Source organism: Rhipicephalus microplus, unplaced genomic scaffold, assembly GCF_043290135.1.
Source record: "Rhipicephalus microplus isolate Deutch F79 unplaced genomic scaffold, USDA_Rmic scaffold_20, whole genome shotgun sequence".
Classification (NCBI taxonomy): domain Eukaryota; kingdom Metazoa; phylum Arthropoda; class Arachnida; order Ixodida; family Ixodidae; genus Rhipicephalus; species Rhipicephalus microplus.
Genome location: NW_027464593.1, coordinates 7,432,662 through 7,447,008, shown reverse-complemented (window position 1 = coordinate 7,447,008; position 14,347 = coordinate 7,432,662).

Here is a 14,347-nt window from a genome sequence, read left to right as displayed (position 1 = left end):
CTGCCACAAAAGTATAGAAGTAAACAAAAAAGGAGACAGCAGGACAGATAAAAAGTGTGAGAGAAAGACGAAGATGCAGGAAAAAAGAGACAAGAAAAGGCGACTGCCAATTTCCCCTGAGTGGGTCAGCCCAGGGATGCTGTAAGGTTTGGCCTCGCAGGCCAAGGCTGTGAGTCTTCTTTGTCGCGAAAGAGCGCACTACCCAAAGAGCCGATTCTCGGGAGACGATTATCCCGGCGTAAGGACGGCCGTTCCGGCAAGAGCACCGCTGTCGGTCGCCGCTTTTAATGACCACCTAAGTGGTTCCCACCCCACTGATTGCCGGCGCGTGACGTAAGGACAGTGTATAGACACCCATCTATCTAAATTAAAATTCGCGGGATGGCTGCCTCGCTGGACAGCATAGTCATCCCGCAGTAACGGCATGTGTCTGTGGCCGAACGGCGCCACCATTTTTATGCGTGCGCTCAGTTCGCAGAACGTAGTGTGCAGGCCGGTCCTTTCGTCTCTTTGTCTCGCCGACCGAGCGGCCGAGTGTTTGAATAGGGGAGCAAGAGGACAGGACGGCAACAAGTGTTTAGTCTGTCTAATAAATAGACTAAAGTCCTTTGGTTAGCCGTGAGGAGAATCGGGAGGGGCAACCTAGAGATTAAAACTTGGCTCCCGTTTTCTCACGGTGGTTCTGGTCGCAGCAAACAGTGCTGTGCACTATCGGCTATTCCGACGCAACATGCGATGGTTCCAACGATGAAAGTGTCATGTAAATATGTACATAAGTTCCTCTACATAAAGTAGAATTTTTGAACGTATCGAAAGACGCACTGCAAATCATTTCACACCCTTAAGGGTGGATTTTTGAATAAATCACCCATCTTACACCTATTATTTCTGCCAAACTTATCCGCATGGGTGTAAGTTCTGCAATTCCACCTTTTGTACGCCCATTTCTCATTTTTAGGTGTATTATAGGTATATGTTAGCAAATTACACCCAAGGGTGTTTCCTTGAACGTTACACCTATCATATATGTATATAGTTTAGAGCATCAATACATGTCACATCTCAACGGATGCAATCAAACCGCATGCCAAAAGTCTGGTGAAAAGATTGATGTTGCGGCATTCGTTTTAATTTCCCATAATTCATTCGCCAAAATATATCGTGCTATGTAATATATTTATTAAACCACCCCCTATTTATTATATTCAGAAGATTCCTCGCATGTTCAATGACTTAATTTATGGGTTAACTTTTTGGGATTCCTAATAAAAATATTTTGCTGCCGCTTATGTCCATTCTTCCCTAATTCTCACAGAGACATCAGTAAAAGAGATTATGTTGCACTTAAATATAACATGAAACGATTACACACGGTTTTCGACAGGCTATCGTGCACGCTTTCTGATTTGAAATCACACTAAGTTTTTTGTACCAGAGGTCCTGATTTATTAAAGACGATAGTCTTTTTTGGGGGCCTTCAACGCAAAAATTTTGGTCTGTCTGTCTGGCTGTCTGTCTGTCTGTCTGTCTGTACATTTGTCGGTTTGTCCACTCTATACGACATCTGGTACTTGAAATGGCCGACCTCATCCGCAGCGCCCACCAGTGTTGCTCAAGATTCAGCGTTCATGCTTGTGCAATCGTCAATTAAAAAGCCATGATTGCGCATGTTTGTGGCACCATAACAACACGTATATATTCTGCATGTGCGTCTTTTACTAGAAAAAACATACATTAGTAATATTAAGCGCCGTAGCGCTTATCCCGCTGCGCTGACCATGCAATGCTTGCACGGAACAGGGAGTGTTTCCAACGCTTTGCTAAGGTGGTGGAATCTACCCGTCGCCTTGCGTTCTACACCTTATCACCTCTGAGATGGGCGGGCACACCCCTATCAAAGCCACACGCTTTGTTTTCTAGGAAGACTGCCAGATGGCGCTCATGTCTCACGTGCGACATGATTTGATGTTCTTTTTCGCCTTAGCTGTACGCTCGAGTCACTCAAACGCAGTGCCTACAGAATACCACTCACCGACTTTCTTGCGCAGAACACCAAATAAATGTCTTGTTCACTCTCTCCACACGCAAGACTATCGTCTTTTGACGACATTTGCAGAAACATGGAGATACGGGGCCAATTTTTAACTATGGGGGTCCATATATTTCCTCACACTGAAGTATTTCGCATCAATACACGGGTCCCTGATTTATTCAGTGAGTTATATTTAGATCTATGAACATGGGTCAGTTCAAATTGAATGTTTGTAGTATTCGCATTGCCACGGAACTAGGCATGTTTGCAATTAACAGGCTAAGCTTACTCTGATGCAGCTGCTGTGCACGCATGCTGCGCCGCAGGACAAGCTTGGCGCACATACGCTAAGCACGGGTGAACTCTTCCAATGGGTCGCACCAATCTGTGGGCACTTAGTGCTCTTTTTATATTTACTTGAAATGCACGCTTGCGCGTCGTATAATATACACGTGAACGATCGTAGACAACACTAGCGCAATGTACCCGTGCCACAAAGATGCAGAGTAGTTGACTAATTGCAGCATTGTAATTAACAGTTGTTACTGTCACGTTACAATGCACTGATAATCGCACATTGGTATGCTCACACAAAATTTAAGACTCGAAATAAAAGCAAGCATCCTTCATACTTTGTCGGTAAAAAAAGCAAAGCCCCCGGTTCTTGCTGATTGGCAGAGTGTTATTTAAAAGAAGCTAATAGCACAGCAGGGGTGTTGCTAGGATTTATGCGTGCAAGGGAACAGAAAGAGGAAAAAAGGGGGCCTGGCGCAATTTGTATGTAAATTTTTGCCTGTAGTTGCATACGTGCGGATCCGAATCGCAAGCTTTTTTTTTTTTTTGCGAAATGGGCCAAATCCTGACCCGAAAGTAGCTCAAATGACACTCAATTGGCTCATACATACGTTCACGTTTCCTCTAAAACAGTAATATTAAAACATTATTTATAAATATTACTGTTCTAGAAGAATGTTGATACTACGTATATGTCAAGGCAGCGTTAGTTGAGCTTGTTTCGGTTCTACATTTGCCCCATTTTGAATTAAAAAATATTTCCTCAAACGAACATAAAAAGGGGTGGGAGATGTGTCAAATATGGAAAAACCTCCTTGCCACCCTTGCCTAACTTTTTATTTATATCTATGTTCCGCAAGTAACAAATTCTGACTCCGAAATGTCGAAACAACGCCGCAATAACGCCTCACCCGGGAAAAAAAAAATGTACATTACGAAGGCTACGCATTTGCCAGCTGCACACGTCAGTGGCAAAAAAAAGAGACTTTGAAGCTCTGCTAGCAAATAAATATGTTGTCAAGCATGAAATATTACACTATATCTTGGAGGCTTGACATAGCTTGGAAATTATATCATAAGACGCTACTGCTGTGTGTTTCGGTTTCGGTTTCGGTTTTGAGGTCTCTGGGCAACTGCACATCGCCATCGTCAACAGGCAGACTTTGAATTGTGTGATAACATGTCGTGTGCGTGTTTGCTGCAGGCTGACGGTGGTTTATTATTTTACTATTCACTTGCTTTGTCAGAAACGCGTACTTATACGGCTTGCACAGTTTAACTTGTGCTTACAGTAGATACAGTACGTGTCACTGCAATCTGTGGCGTGTCGGCTAGTACAGAACAACTTCGGTGCGGCGGAGTGTGTGTCCTCTGTCAACGGCTTTCGTTGAAGCTTGTGCCCGCCGCAAGCAGTGTTTCCGATCAAGCAATCAACGGAGTGTACGCTGGGAGCTACATGGAGAACGCTTTTGGATTTCGTGCTATTGCTGAAAAGGTAAGCTTTCGTGTATGCGAACAACGAAGTGCAGAAATGCGTGCCTGCCTGCCAACTCCCGATTTGCCCGCGATACTCGTAATTGCAGGAAGCGACCGTCTCATGGCGTCGGTAGCTTCGTGACCTTCGCTCGCTGTGTGCTTATCAGCTGCGATGTCTCAACAGTCGCAGTGTTCGTGAACCTCGCTTTGGGGCATGGTTATAGAAAACGGGGGGGGATGTGCCCCGCGCAGATAAACCTTACGGCATTCGGCAGCGGGTGAGAAAACAAGGGGGGGGGGGGGGGCTGAGCGAGCCGAGGTGGGCGAAAGAAATGGCATAATAATAATAATAATAAAAACGAAGCAGATCAACGGTAAAAGAGGCGCCAGTTGTCAGTTAGCGGGACTGCAGTGGACAAATGGGGCGCGTTTATTACGCGGGAGAAAAAAAATCCAGATTTCAATGACTGAAGATAGGGGTGCGTTTTTAATGCGAGTAAATACGCTATTTAAAGCAACAATTGAAAAATACTTAAACTTTGTATCAGTACCCCTTTGATGCCTGCGCTTTGCAGCGGCGTGACGTGTTTTGTTAAAAATCGTGCAGCTAACCAAAGAATTTATATGTACCTTTTAATCAGTGATTCGCGCTTTTTATGCCTTGCTAGGTTTGTTTATATTTATACTAGTATATCGTAAATAATCAGGATATAGAAATATTGATCTGCTTTAATAAGGGATTGAACAGCCACACTCAATTGCACACACCTTTTTGCATTTTTGCACCATTGTACTGCGGCACATAGAATATTGTAGAATAGAATATTTCTGTATATTTTGGTGTAGGGTTTTGCGATGTGGTTACATGTGAAAGCTTAGCCAAAGTGTACCAACAAACACGCACACAAAACTTTCAGTTAGACTGATACAGCACAGATGATAATGGTGTAGGCATAGTTAGCCACTAAAGAACACGCTCGCGAAAAACAAAATGAGGATGGCGACACAGGTGGCTGTAAATGAAAGCAGGCAGACCTAACAGCTCTTGTCTGTTTCATGCATTTTATCTGTGCAGGTTTCATCCTTGCGAATGTAAGGACACTGATCCAACTAATAAGCCCTCCATGCATATATTCCTGTTAGCTACTTCTCCAATATGTCGTGCATTTTTAAAATTACACATATTTATGGTCCAACAGTTCAGAGCCTATTGAGCATATATTTAACTTACTTGTGATACATTATCTGTTGCATGGCTGTTTTTATAAATTAAAAAAATTCAACTGCGAATGAGCTGCTTATGCATGCACTCGAAGAATAGGGTTAGCACGTCTTATTTATTCTTGAGAGTAGTCAGTTTTACTCGTGGCCTAAAGTAATCATTTTGTTGACCAATAAGCAACCTGTGAAAGACATAAAACTATCGAGTACACCAAATTTATGTAACTGGAGAAGAAATTTAGAGGTGAGCTTCCACAAATACACAGTGCTGTTTTTCCAGCAGCAGTTGTCATATTGTAAGTGCTGTTGATCCTTCCATATTGGGGCTTGCTCGATGTTTTACACTATTTTCACACAGTAGATTGTACACCTGTGATGTGTACATGTCTACACAACGATCCTTCAAAGTAAATGATAAATATTGCTACTTTTCTGTCTGAATGGTTTTATATAATTTTTTGTATCAGCCATTGTAGTAGCCTATTGGTTAGCGTATTCTAGCTTAGCAAGAAAACTTGGTATAAACGCTGAAATTTGAGCTTCCCAGTATATTTCAAGCTTCTTGGTAGGTGCATGATTCAAGAGAGAAGCACTTTTTCACCACCACCACGGTGGTGAAAAAACCATACTCAAACATGGCACTTGCATTCGTACACTAATATGCACAGATGCTTGTAAACGTAAAAGTGAATAGTGGTAAAGCTGAAACTGGAGAAGCTGGAACTTTTTATCATATGACACATCATAATGAGGTTCTGATTGTTCCCAGTATTTTTCAAATGCTTAGTTGAATGTTGTGCATCTCTTACATGCAGAATGTTGAAAGGAAAGCACACTACGTCTTCTACGATGGACTGGGTGCTGACAATGCAGTCAGCACCCAGTCATCACAACCTGAAAGCAGCTGTTCCGGGCTCACGACCTCACTCAAAGGGTCACAGCAGTGGTGGACGCTACTCATAGGGTGCACCAAATATCTTGTACATTTTAGGAACATTCCTCTGATGGGAAAGGCTTCATCTCAAGCTATGTGTCCTATATATCTATTTATATTTTCAATATAAGTATCAGTTTGCCATCAGATCAACAGCAGTGGGTGTAGAAAACTGTGTACAATGCATAATGTTACAGTTGTATGAAAAACTGGAGATGGCCTACATGTCGCCAGCTTAAAAGGTTGATCCACTAATGGGTCAATCCAAGCCAAACATCCCAACTATTTTAGCGACCATCTCAAATGTATTAAAATTGTGATGATTTACTGCATTGAAAACAGTGAAACAGTAAAATAATTTCAAAAGAAAAAAATTTTCGGTCACGTAGTTGCCTTCTGAACTTACTGAAATATAGTTTCTGTGTGGTTTGTGAAAAGGTAGTTTAAAAGTACTGCTCATTGCTTCGATACCAAAATTTGTCTACATGTTAAGTACAAGTTCATGTGTAAAGTGTTTGAAGCGCGGTAATATTAGTGCAATTTCACTGGCACATACGCCTCCAAGACTAACAGTGTGCTTGATACGACTGGTTGGTGCTGTATGGTAGACAAAGAAAGTGCTTAACAGCGCAAAGGACAAGAAGGGAAAGAAGAAACGAGAACAGAGCCCTGAACAAACAAAGTTTATTGCAAACCAACTGCAATACATAGAAAACAGAATGTGCGCATAACCACGCACCATAAGCAGAATCGCACATACATGCACCATACAGCCTACCTTATCAACAACCGGTCATGTAAATGGACCCAAGATAACTAACTTCGCAGCAGTTAAGAAAAATTGAGGGTACGCTAACACAGGCAGCACCAAGTTGTTGAATATAGAAAGCTTCACTAATCTCGTGCTCGTGCCGATTTTTATATCCCCCGTGATCAAACACTTGTCGAGAATTGGCTGACAACAAGACTTATTACAATGGTCTGCCAAGTGGCTGGGAAGGAAACCTTTTAGAGAGTTAGCGTACCCCCTCAACCGATCATTTATGCATCGCCCTGTTTGGCCAATGTAACCATGCCCAAAAGTAAAAAAATATCTTGTAGAGAATCGCTAAAACACATTCAAGATGGCACGTAGCGTGTTTCTTAGTGCATTCTTCTTTCTTAGGTCCTTCGCTGTTGACCCTGTGACATAGCCCAGCGAGTTTATCGCATGCGCAGAACACAACTCTTACACCTATTTTGCCAGTGACCTTCTTTAGCCTTTGGGAAACTTCGTGTATGTAGGGAATAACAGCCTTGCTAGAATGAGGCTTGTTGGGTTAGCTGTTGCTTTGTCTCTTATCAACCACTTAGTGACGTTAGGAGAGTCTCGGCAATGGAAGTTAGCTCGGGATTAGAAAAGCCTCCTTGTTGAAGGCAGTGAACTTGGAGCGAGAAACTGCACTCTATCTGGCGGTGACAAGAGCCAGTTAAAATTGCCTTTAGGCAGGAAAAAGCGATGCTTCACTTGACCAGCTTAGAATGGGCGGACGTAAAAAGGAGGTTCTTTCTTGAGAATGACTCGTACCGCCAACATACATGATGAACAAAAAAAAGCATTTGTAATTCTAGACATCGTAGCTTGTCGTCAGAAATAAACTCCGACGTTATTTCTAGTTTCTCCATTTCACACCCAAAAACTTCAAATATCTCATCGGTGGTTCGCCGAGGGTCAGATAGATCGATGCGGTAAAGCACTAAAAAGTCGTCAACGTAGTCGAACACTTTAACTGTACTCGTGTGATCAAAGTTAGCCATGAGACTTCTTTCATACCGCGCGAGTAAAAAGTCACAAAGAACCGGTGCTAAACTTGAGCCATTACACACATCTGCACTGGTGAGATATTTGACATTTTTTGGCGTGAAATGATGCAACAGGAATTAATGTCGGAGTTCGATTCATGACGACAAGTTACGATGCCTTGACTTGGAAGTGGTTTTTTTGGTTGACCATGTATATTGGCGGTACGAACCTTTCTCAAGGAAAAGCCTTCTTTTTACGTCCACTAATTCTAAGCTAGTCAAGCGAAGCATCGCTTTTTCCTGCCTAAAGGCAATTCTAACTGACTCTTGTCACCGCCAGATAGAGTGCAGTTTCTCGTTCTAAGTTCACTGCCTTCAACAAGCAGGCTTTTCTAATCCCCTGCTAACTTCTATTGCCGAGACTCTCCTAATGTCACTAAGATTGCCTGATGAGACACAAAGCAAGAGCTAACTCAACAAGCCTCATCTAGCAAGGCTGTTATTCCCTATGTACACGAAGTTTTTCATAGGCTAAAGAAGGTCGCTGGAAAAATAGGTGTAAGAGTTGCGTTGTGCGCACGCGACAAGCTCGCTGGCCTATGTCGCAGGGTCAACAGCGAAGGACCCGAGAAAGAAGCATGCACTAAGAAACACGCTATGCACCATGTTGAATGTGTTTTAGCTATTCTCTACAAGATATTATTTACCTGTGGACATCGGCCAAACAGGGCGATGCATGAATGATCGGTTGAGGGAGCACGCTAACTCTCTAAAAGGTTTCCTTCCCAGCCACTTGGTAGACCATTGTAATAAGTCTTGTTGACAGCCAATTCTTGACAAGTGTTTGATTACGGGGGATATAAAAATCGGCGCGAGCACGAGATTAGTGAAGCTTTCTATATTCAAGAACTTGGCGCTTCCTGTCTTAGCGCACCCTCAATTTTTTTAACTGCTGTGAAGTTAGTTATCTGGGGTCCCCTTATATGACCGGTTGTCGATAAGGTAGGCCGTATGGTACATGTATGTGCAATTCTGCTTATAATGCGTGGTTATGCGCAGATTCTGTTTTCTGTATATTGCAGTTGGTTTGCAATAAGCTTTGGTTGTTTGTTCAGGGCTCTGTTCTCGTCTCATCTTTTCTTTCTTGTCATTTGTGCTGTTAAGCACTTTCTTCGTCTACTACACCTACAAGAACTTAGCTAACATGTGTTGTGAATGTCTGACTAATGAATACTAACTACACAAAAGGTATATTTTGAGGAAATAATATTATGAGACTTCTTTAGCTGCTAAATATTACGAGAAAAAATTACGAGTTTCGCAGATTCGTCATTTTCGTTTATATTGAGGACCGATTTGCACTGTGGAGTGGTCCAAATAAATGTGACCTTCAAACCTGAATTGAAAGGAAAAAAAAGGTATTTTCATGTGCCAATTGTTATCATTACATTTTTTTGTTTTAAGGAAGAAAATAAGTTTTGAACTTTTCCATTGATGAAAATAAGAAATTTCAAGGTGGCAGCTGTCGTATGACGGAATGGGAAGATAGGCACCAATGGGAATGCTAAAAAAATATTTTCTTCCTTAAAACAAAAAATTCAATGATAGTATATGAAAAGAAGTGTTCATTTGCTTTCAATTTATGTATAAAGGTAATTTTTAGTTAAGCCACCACATGGCGTAAATCGCATCTGAATATGATCAAAAATTGCGATTTTTTAGAATTTATGATTTTTTCTCATAAAGTTTACGAGCTTGATAAGTCTCAAATATTTTTTTCTCAAAATATACCTTGCGTGGAGTAGGTATTCACTACACAGATATTCATACAAACTGCAGTATTGCAATAAAGAAATTTCAAACATAGCACATTTTTGATAAATTCTTAGAAGCATATGTGCCAGTATAGTTGCAATAATATTACTGAGCTTCAAACACCTTACACAAGAACCTTTACTCAACATGTAGACCAAGTTTGGTATAGAACGTACTTTAAAATAAATTTTTTCACACACACCCAAACGACATCCCGGAAAGTTCCGACGGCAACCTTGCGACCAAACATTTTTTCTCTCCGAAATATCCTACCGTTTCACTGCTTTTAATACAGTTAATCAGCACAATATTTTTCGAATGCATTTGAGATGGTCGCCTAAACGGCTGGGCGTTTAGCGTGAAATCACCCTAACAGTGTGTCGTGAACACAGAAAAAGGTCCTATGCTTATTAAGCCCTTTATTTACCAAAAGATATACTGAAAGTGCCTCCTCTGAGGCACTGTATAGTGCCGCTTTTTTCACAGTTCTAAGGGAACTAACTGCACGTGCTATTGTTGTTTACATGTGCAGCAGTAGCATCAATATGTAGTAGAACTTGCTGTTGGGATAGTTGGTGCATGTTTGCATTAAATATTAGTCAATTTTGCACCAAAATGACGACCACACAAACGAAGAAAACACATAAACGGATTGGGCACTCATTTGCAATTGTTGATTTCTTGAGAAAATAGGCTGATATAAACCCACTTTTTATCAACGCTTGTGCAACCTACTCGGGCCGTCCCTTACCTAATCACGTTATAGGACACATGATCGCTAGATACCGTGCTTCCAGCTCATACATGATGAGTGAAGTTTTGCTAACGTAATTGATACCCCTTTTCTTTTGTGAAAGCCCATCAAAATGGCTCTTGGTGTGAATCCACATGAAGTGACATGTGCTCTTGAACGGGCACCGTCGTTATTCTTTGCCGTAAGGGCGTGTTCCCTCGCTCGATCATTGACGCAGCGCCTCGTCGTCTGGCTAACGTGTCTTTCTGCACGATAGGGGTATTTTGTAAACCATCAGTGGCAGACTTCGTGAATGGCCATGCATGCTTCTTTTTACAGCCTTTCAGCTGCTCAGCATGATTTTCAGCGATGCACCGGCGCAATTTCGCTAGTTTGTTAGGGGCACGAACACAATCAGTACTTCATGCCGGCTCGCCACCTTTTTAAGGTTGTACGTATGAATATATAGTATATTATGAATATAAGGTACAAACAGCTGCTAGTGAGCACCCATCCTGTTCATGTGTTTTCTTTGTGCGGTCGTGGTTTTGACGTGAAATTGACTATTCAATTCAGGCATTCATGTCTATTCACAGCACATGTTTAATGTCTGTAGCAAAATATTACATGATATTTTCGTATTCATATTTGCATGTTCAAGAGAACAGCAGCCATGCCAATTGTGTGAATTGGATACAATTTCCTAATTTTGCACAAAACCATTATGAAATGCCCAACCAGCCTCAATTATTTCTCAGTATTGTTAATTTTATCAAGAAACATAAGATTCATTATTCAACTTAAGTTTGCGCATCACCATCCAATTGATTGATGTGTGCAGTTTAATGTCCTAAAGCCACCATTTGATTATGAGACGCTTTAGGGGAGGGCTCCAGAAATTTCGGCCGCCTGGGGTTCTTGTGCACCCAAATCTGAGGAAATGGGCCTACAGCATTTCCGCCTGCATGAAAAATGCAGCTGAGTACTTTGGCGACTGAACCATCGAGGCGGGGTCATCATCATCTAATATAATACAGATGTGCCAACCGTAATTGTAACTTTTAATTGACTCTATTCTAACCTCACAGCAAAAGAAAAGAGTAGAACGGTTTGAAAGAAATTTCTACCCCCCCCCCCTTTCTATGACGTCCATAACGCTTTTTAGGTCGCTTTTGCCAGAATACGCTTTCGCTCTGCGGAAAAGTGCTTTTAGGGGCGAAGCTCCTTAGGGCGTGGGCTGTGCGTCCCCTGTAGCCTGTATGTAGCCACCTCTAGTTTAGTTCTTGCAGTGTTCACTAGATGGCGGTACCGTCCCCTGTATGTAGCCACCTCTAGTTTAGTTCTTGCAGTGTTCACTAGATGGCGGTACCGTCTCCTGTGTGTAGCCACCTCTCGTTTAGTTCTTGTAGTGTTTACGAGATGGTGGTACTTGTAGCTGATGATGAAAAGATGCAAGATGTTATAAAATAGAAAGCGGTACTTGTAGTTGATGAAAGACGCGAGATCTTATAAAATAGGAATGATGTCACATATGGCGCGTGTCATTGGTTGAAGGCAATCGTTCGATTTAGTGCGGCGACGTACGCTAGGGGGAGCGATGTAATAAAATCGAGTGGGCAAAAGGTACAGAGGATTCATGGTTTACCAGGTTTACCTCCGGAGCTTCGCCCACTCATCATCATTCACTTCGTGGATATGGCGGAATTTTTTTATTTACAGGACACAAAATATTTTTGTCCCTATATTACTCTGCCATGCAGATGCCATTCAATAACGAGTACTAGTATAAGTGCTGGCCGTCTTTCAGAGTGATTTATGAGGTTTTTGCAGTCTTAAGGGACGATAAAGAAAATCGTATGCCACTTTTTTTATTTTCGCCACCCCCTTGAGCTTTTCCTTTATGAATATCTAGAATTTCTGGGTCGCCTGTCAAACAGTTGGACAAGCTCACCAAACGCTACTGCGAGTTTTACACCCGTATTTTAGAACGTCCCTTCACTAAATGCTTCACCTTGACTTGAGAAAATTGATTCCAGCGCAGTCTCTTGGCAGAGCAAGTCACTCAATATCAGTGATAATCTGCTGCGATTCTCAAGAAAGGCAGCGTCATTTTTAGACAAGCGGTGGCGCTGTGCTCAGCTAGTACAAGTGAAGGATGAGATTCGAGTCGAGGAGCATTCGTATATAGGGAGGATAGCATTGTTTGCACTGTGGGACAGTTCAAGAGTGCTTTTGTTGAAATAGCTGCACTCTTGTGTATTTTGAATGAATTAGCGTATCTCAAATAATTTCTACATATGCTTTTTTGTGTGTGTGATTTAGTATAATTTGTAGTACTACTGTAAATTTGGAGCCCCACCGCGGTGGTCTAGGGGCTATGGTACTCGGCTGCTGACCCCCAGGTCGTGGGATCGAATTATGGCTGCGGTGTCTGCACTTCCGATGGAGGCAGAAACGCATTAGGCCCGTGTGCTCAGATTTGGGTGCACATTAAAGAACCCCAGGTGTTTAAAATTTCCGGAGCCCTCCACTACGACGTTTCTCATAACCATATGGTGGTTTGGGGACGTTAAACTGCACATATCAATCAATGCTGTAAATTTGAAATTTCAAGCTCAAAAATGCTGTGTTTGTTTTTCCTGAAACCTGCTCCAAATTTAGATTTTATCCCTAGAAAAGCAAGATATGATGCTCCAAAATATTGCTCCAGATGATAGCTTGGCTGCTGCACCTCTGTTAGCTGTAAGTGGTTACTCTTTCACCCTGCTTTTGTGTGCCCATTTTATGTTCTTTGATGTTGCATTGTTTCAGGGGGACATATTATGTGATGCGCTTGATATTTTACATCTTTAAATCAATTATTCTGCGTGGTTAGTATCTAGTGACACTGTTAAGCTATTGTAATTTTGCCTATTGTTCTCACACCTGTATTATTGTTTCCCCAGTATTCTAAATGTCTCAACACACAAGGGTTATTGTGAAATGAAAATGCCATTTTAAGACTGTTTTGTCATTACATTCATTAGAATACCACTAGCCTTGCATAATATGCATAAGGCATGCCACAACACTGTGGCAAACTGTGGCGTATCATTGTGGTAATTGTAGTGTGCATTGATATATTATTTCAGTATATTGGAGAAACAAGGCATGCTGCATTGCACTACTCTTCCTGATGTTTGTATGCTTCACTGCACTGTGCTTTTGTGCTGCATTGAAGCATGTTAAAATTAGTTCTTCATTTTTAAGTGCAAATAAAGGCTCTTTTGTTGTATTTTATATGCATGCATTGGTCGTTAGAGCTCCATGCCGTACCATTGACGTCTGATTTCCGGTCTTCTTTTGTAGCAAATGGCATTCTGCTTTGCACAATTGAAAAAGGCTTTTGATTAAGGTACAATTTGTCTCTGAATGCTGTATGTTCTCTGTGCCTAATAAAATAAAGCTTGATTTCGTTTTGCACAATGGCATGACTTTGTGAACGTTGTGTTATGTGTGGCAGCTCATTTTGAGTGATGCCTTTGCATTAAGCTAGGATTACGTGTTATATGCCGTGCTTCATATATGCACCATAAAAGCTGTGCTAAGGCCAGGATTACCACACTGTGGCAGGAGCCACTACAATAGGACATCTGCACATGAAAGGTCTAGCTAAAGGGTAAGCTTTCACGTGCTTCCACAGGGGCTTACTGGAAAGGGGTAACTTTCGAATTATGGTATTTTTGCATGGGTGTTGGGGCATTATTCAGCATGAACACCCCCACACCCTTTTTGCTTTTTGAACAATTACACCCTTACACTACTTTTGTTTTTTAAGGGTGTTAGGGTGTCATAGCAATATTACACCCTTACGCCCTTAAGAGAACTTGGGTGTACATTCGCTTTTACACCCTCACTCCCTTAAGGCCACTTGGGTGTACATTTGTCTTTCCACCCGAAAAAATGTTTGTGCCATAGGGTGTAAATTCGGAAATCCGCCCCACGATATAGGTGTAACCCTGCTTGATACACCCATTTCGTGGGGTGTTGGGGTGTGAGTTATAGACACTATAAAACACCT